Source organism: Canis lupus, unplaced genomic scaffold, assembly GCF_011100685.1.
Source record: "Canis lupus familiaris isolate Mischka breed German Shepherd unplaced genomic scaffold, alternate assembly UU_Cfam_GSD_1.0 chrUn_S2001H2200, whole genome shotgun sequence".
In the NCBI taxonomy this organism is placed as follows: Eukaryota; Metazoa; Chordata; class Mammalia; order Carnivora; family Canidae; genus Canis; species Canis lupus.
Window position 1 is genome coordinate 51814 of NW_023330874.1, and position 5754 is coordinate 57567.

At 36.4% G+C, this 5754-nt stretch overlaps 1 long non-coding RNA gene across 1 annotated transcript; it reads left to right on the top strand.

Moving 5' to 3' along the window:
* The first annotated feature begins 985 nt into the window (after positions 1-985).
* Positions 986-3100, top strand: LOC119878859. The gene is made up of 2 exons (XR_005387197.1): positions 986-1049; positions 2947-3100. It is a non-coding gene; the product is annotated as an uncharacterized LOC119878859 (long non-coding RNA).
* Positions 3101-5754: the final 2654 nt, after the last annotated feature.

The window sequence follows — 5754 nt, forward strand, 5'->3', positions numbered from 1 at the left end:
TAGTTTTGTCTTCTGACAAAACACAGAACAGGTTTGCTCCTTTTACTGCTAAGCAACACATGACTATAAACACTTTTAGAATTAATGCTTCTGAATTAATGCATTTTTAGTTTTCTAGGGGCATGGATTAGAGTCATTATTTAGAGGATGGTCATAAGAGTCAGTTATTTGCCAGGAAGTCACCTATCATCCATATCTTTATCTTCACCTCTTTATCATTTCCCCTTCATCATTATGTATGCAACAACTCTCTTGAAATGAAGAAAAAAATTCTCATTTCCTCATGGAAAGTGGTCCTGAAAAATACAGTAATTCCTATTGCTGTTGGTGAAGAAGAAAAGCAGTCAGGTTTTATGAAGTGATGGCAGGGATGTAGTAGGCCACTCAAGAATTTTAAAACACTATATGCTTAATATGACTGTTGGAATATTTGTGTTAACCTGAAATTATAGTTACAGTCAAACATCTTGTCTTAATGGTCAATAAGAGAGCAAGGAGAACTCATTAGCTTTTCTGTTATTCAGAAAATGACCTAATTGTATTAATGATTTTCTGAATTCCCATATAATCATATTAACATTAGTTTTACTCCTTGAATTAAAAAAGCCACTTCTAAAATGTTCAAATATTATTGTTCTAAATTAAGGCTTCTTCATCTAATTAGTGAGCATTATTGTTGCAATATATTTATACTCACGCAGCACACCAGAGGCAGCACAAACCACTCTTGTGTACAAGCACGCACGAAAAGAATGAAAAAGAGATTTGCAGAACAGTTCCGTTCTTTGACATTAAAAAAAAAAAAATCTCATAGCTGATTTCCTAATTTTCACTTGCTTGGTAGTTCTTGGTCCTAAAACACTTCAAAAAGTAGGGTTGTTGAAGGGCTCCCCCTCCTCCTTTAAAAGCCCTGTCACAAAACAGGATTGTGTTGTAGCCCCTGTTTGAATATTGAGCAGGCTAACTTTGCTTTTGCTCCTGCCAGATCTCTTCAGGCAGGGAGAACAGGCCACCTCCCGGCAGAAGACAGCATTCACTGCCCACTGCAGGTGATATAACCTATTTGTGAAGCACATTTTAAAGAGAGATTCTGTATTTTAATGGTCAGTTAGTAGCTGGCTACCAACTGTCTGTGCTCTCCGCCTGGGGACAGGAATGCCAGGCTTATTAAATATTGAGAAGTTGTTCATTACTATGGGGATCTGTGACAACAGCCTATCTGCATATTGAGAAAACAGCAAATTTACATTCTTCAGAATAGCTGCTCCAGTTCTGGGGAAGGACTAATGTTTGTCTGGCTAAAGATGCATAAAAATGCAAACTCTATTTTGGAGATTTGCTTTGTTGCTTTTTTTTTCCTTGAAAGTGAAAATTTCAAAAACCAAACTTGCTTATGGAGAGAGAATTAAAAACAAACAAACAAACCTTTTGAAAAATGTAGTTATCTAATACAGGCTTTTTTTTTTTTTTTAGAAAATGCCAGATGTTTGAAATACTAACTTACATGTTGGGACATTATAATAAAATGTATTTAATTAAATTTGGATTCTAAGGAACTAAGAAATTTGGTAGAATATAGGTAAGTTGTAGAGGATAATTAGATATTAACTCTTTCCTTCAAGTGTTAATTTGAAAACTGTAATCACCAAGGGCTCAGTCAATGCCAGCTGCAAAATTAGCAACCCAGGAACATACAACCCATCTTGTCTTCAAAGAGAGACTGTATAAAATGAATGTAGTTGCTAATTACTGATTAAATATCAAAATCTCATGAAGACTATTACATAGGGTTAGGCCAGTGGTCCAGCCAGCCCATTATTAGTTTTTGATGATAATATGACTATGATTACCCAAAAAGTCCCTGAAAATGTCTGGGATGTAACCCAGATATGTACAACTTTACTTCATGAATAACTATGGCTCTATCACTAATGTGTTTCTGTAAACCCTTGCCAATTCTACTTATAGTTTAAAATAGTGATTCAGTGGTTCGTATGAGAGAGGACTAGTGCCATCTTCTGTTGATTCTCCTCCATCTGCATTGTGACCAGGCACATCTCTTGGACTGTTTAGCACAGTGTGTACATACGTTTATAAATGAGAACAGTGAAGTTGTTGATCACAGGTGTTAATCCCTGGTGCACTGTGAACCACGTCCTTGTGTTTCCTCTTTCCTTCCCACTCCTTCTGATTCTTCTCTTCCTTTCACAATTGCATATTTGAGAATCTTTCTCTTTTAGATACATTGAATCAGAGACATGGCCTCCACAACATCATTCTTAGAGATGTCCACTAATCATCCCTAACTTCTATTTGTTAGAACAGTCATTGTGAGCAAAATTCTTTCTGGAATTTGCATTTCATGTTTTTCAGTGGATGTATGGTATGTTTCACATAGTTTTCCATCTAGGACATTTGTCTTATTCTGTAGCTAATAACTCTCAGTTTATTACCCCATTTTGCTGCTTTTGAAGAATATTAAGAGCTTGATTTGACCATCTCAGTTTAAATCTTTTCTCCACAACTTAATAGTTTTGGAAACAGGCAAGCAAATCTCTTTTCTGTGTCTCAGTTTTTCAGGTGTGCATTGAAAACAATAATATCAGTCTTACTGGATTGCTATGAGGATTAAATAAATAACATCAAGTGCTTAATGTCAATGCCTAACACATAATAATGCTTAATATATGTTAGCAATTATTGTTATCATTACGAATTCAACAACACCATACAATGCTAATTGAACATCTTTTCTGTATAGGCACTGAGAATAAAAAAAATAGTAAAACATAGGCATTATTTTGGAATAAGCATAGAATCTAATGACAGAAATAGACAAGGAAGCAATTGCGATACAATGTGATAAAGTATTTTTTATAACGGCATATTTATAGATTCTTATTTGGCTCTTAAAATAATTCTATGAAATATTAACCCCATTTTCAGATGAGGAATCTGGAGCCCAGGGAAGTAGAATGAAGAACCTACAGTCTTGGGCAGGGACACATTTCTCCCTTAAGCCTCTTGGTTCCAATCTCACCTCTGGCTTTGTGCAGCAGACTGACCTGCTTCATGGCCCTACATTCTGGTATTATTGCTGGTAATTTTGCATGAACACTTCTGCCTCTATTTGACATTGTAACTCTCCATGCATTATAGTCTCTTGTTTTTTTTTTTTTAAGATTTTATTTATTTATTCATGAGAGACGAGAGAGAGAGAGAGAGAGAGAGAGAGAGAGAGAGAGGCAGAGACAGAAAGAGAGAGGCAGAGTGAGAAGCAGGCTCCATGCAAGGGAGACTCGATCCCAGGTTTCCAGGATCATGCCCTGGGTGGAAGGCAGCGCTAAACCGCTGAGCCACCTGGGCTGCCCCTGTTGATTCTATTTGGGACCATGGTACTATGGAAAGAGCACTGAGCAAAGGGTCAGGGTTACTGTAGGCATATTTCAGGTCTTTTATATTGCATAAGTACTTAATTGGTGGCCTCACCTCCTTGGGCCCCAGTTCCTCCAGCTGTTTAATGAAGGTTCTGATGAACACAGTGGTTTTAGAAGGTAGTTCTGGGGTCGTGCCTTGGTTGCCAGCTTGGAGAGTGAGATCTACCCATTTGTTAAAGGGTTCTACTTTTACCTATGTCAGTACAGTGGTATTTCATGAAAGATTGTGTTTATTAAGTTTGGAAAAAAAGGATTCTGTTTTTTAGGCTGAAATTTCTGGATTTTAGCTGTTGAAACATAGAAGGAGGAAAAGTTATTTAATATATCCTTACCCTCCCAGTCCCTTCCAAGAAAAGCAAACTACAAATGATTTTTTAATAGCTAAATGGGTAGTAATTAAGTTTCTTAAGATTGTATCTCTTATTAAGAAAATTAATAACTTTAATATCAATGTGTGGTATGTAGTAAAATGATTTGAGGGTTGAAAGACATGGGTTTAAGTTCTACCTCTTGCATGTATGTATTCTGCATGACCTTCCCTAAGTCACTTTACCGCTCTCAGCTTTGATTTCCCTTGCTCAGCCTTGCTCTTCCAACAACACAGGATTCTTAAGACAAAAATAACTGGAATGAAGATGCTTATAAATCACAGAAGTTATGAAAATGTTAATTCTTTTATGATTGTTTTTAACATACCGATAAAGTTCCAGTTAATATTTGTGAGGTTTTCAAATCTTCACCTTCTGAGAGTTTCAGACATTTTTCTCCAACATGTTCCCATAGCAGGGATGTCTCTGGAATTTATTCTGGCAGACAGGTCTTTAGTTAACAAAGAAAAGAGGGGGTGTGTTTGTGTGTGTGTGTGTGGTGTGTGTGGTGTGTTCGTTCTTATTGTCATTGCTGTCCAGGCTGACAAATGGGTTTAGGTCCGGACTCCCCCATCCCCCTGCATTATTAATGAAAAATTGCATATCACCTGAGGCTAACCTAGCTCCTTTCACAAGTCTTTGGCGACTAACAATCTTGCTGCCATCTGAAGAGAAGTCTGCCAAGCAAAGAATCTCCTCCCTGCTTTCCCTTAAGAAACATTTAGTATGTCTAGCACTGGACTGCTTCAAATTAGGTTTGAATAAAACACTGTAATAAATAAGTAAATGTCTCCCCTACACAGATTGCCACTTGTTTAGGAATAAAGTATCGATTTTTGAATGTTGCTGAGATTTAGACATGGGTTAATTAAACATTTACATATATGTGCTGAACAATATATTGCATGGTACAATAATGTGCACTTTAATCAGAAACTGTGGGTGTTTGTGTTTGCTTTTTCCATGTTAATTGGCACCATGCTGGCTCAAGCTTAGGTATTTGGCTAGATGGAAGAAAATAGACATGGTGTTTTAAATATTTTAATTAGGACCAGCAGTTCTCAGCTCCCTCATTTCTCATTGGATTGTTTTTCATGCATGAATAAATTAGCTAGCATGGAAGTACTCTGTAGAAAGTGGTTGCCCTCTGGCCATAAAAAGAGTCCTGTTCATTAATACTTTAATGAAATTAGCTGTGAGCAAATATTATTCCTTTTAACTGTGTTCTAATTTCTTAATTTTAATTAGGCACATAATTGTAGGGTGCTGAAATTATCTTCATGTTCAGCAAGTAAAGTTCCATCATCAGGAGCCTGTGGCTGAAACACCACACACTCCCAACATGTTCCAGCAGGAAATTTTCTGTCCAACTTTTTCTCCATTTGCTTTACCAGAGATCCCCCTCACCCCTCTATTTGTGGCCATAGTGTGATATTTTAGAGTTCCTGCTCCTGACTCATGCCATTGGTAATGAAACTGTTGGACTGTGGATCATTTTAGAAGTGAGGCAGTGTGGAAGTCTACAAAGAATCTGGTCTGGTGGTTTTTTCCCCTTTCAGTTTTTGTTTCCTCAGGCTCTCACCTTAATAACTGTCCCCTTGGTTTATGTTAGAGTTCTCTCTATTATTTATACTTTATTGGCTTGTTCATTTTGGATCTATAAGCTCTGTGAGAGAAGGAATTTTTTTTCTCTTTCAAACCTCCATTTGTGGCATATAGTTCCTACATTGTACAAATATAGTTGTTGAATGTTTAATGGAACTGTGGATTCCACAAAGCTGAAATTTTCTGATATGGTTGTGGCATTTTACAATGATTTATTTATTTATTTATTTATATTATTTATTTATTCATTCATTCATTCATTCATTCATTCATTTATTTATTTATTTTTTAAACTTTTATTTATTTATGATAGGCACACAGTGAGAGAGAGAGAGAGGCAGAGG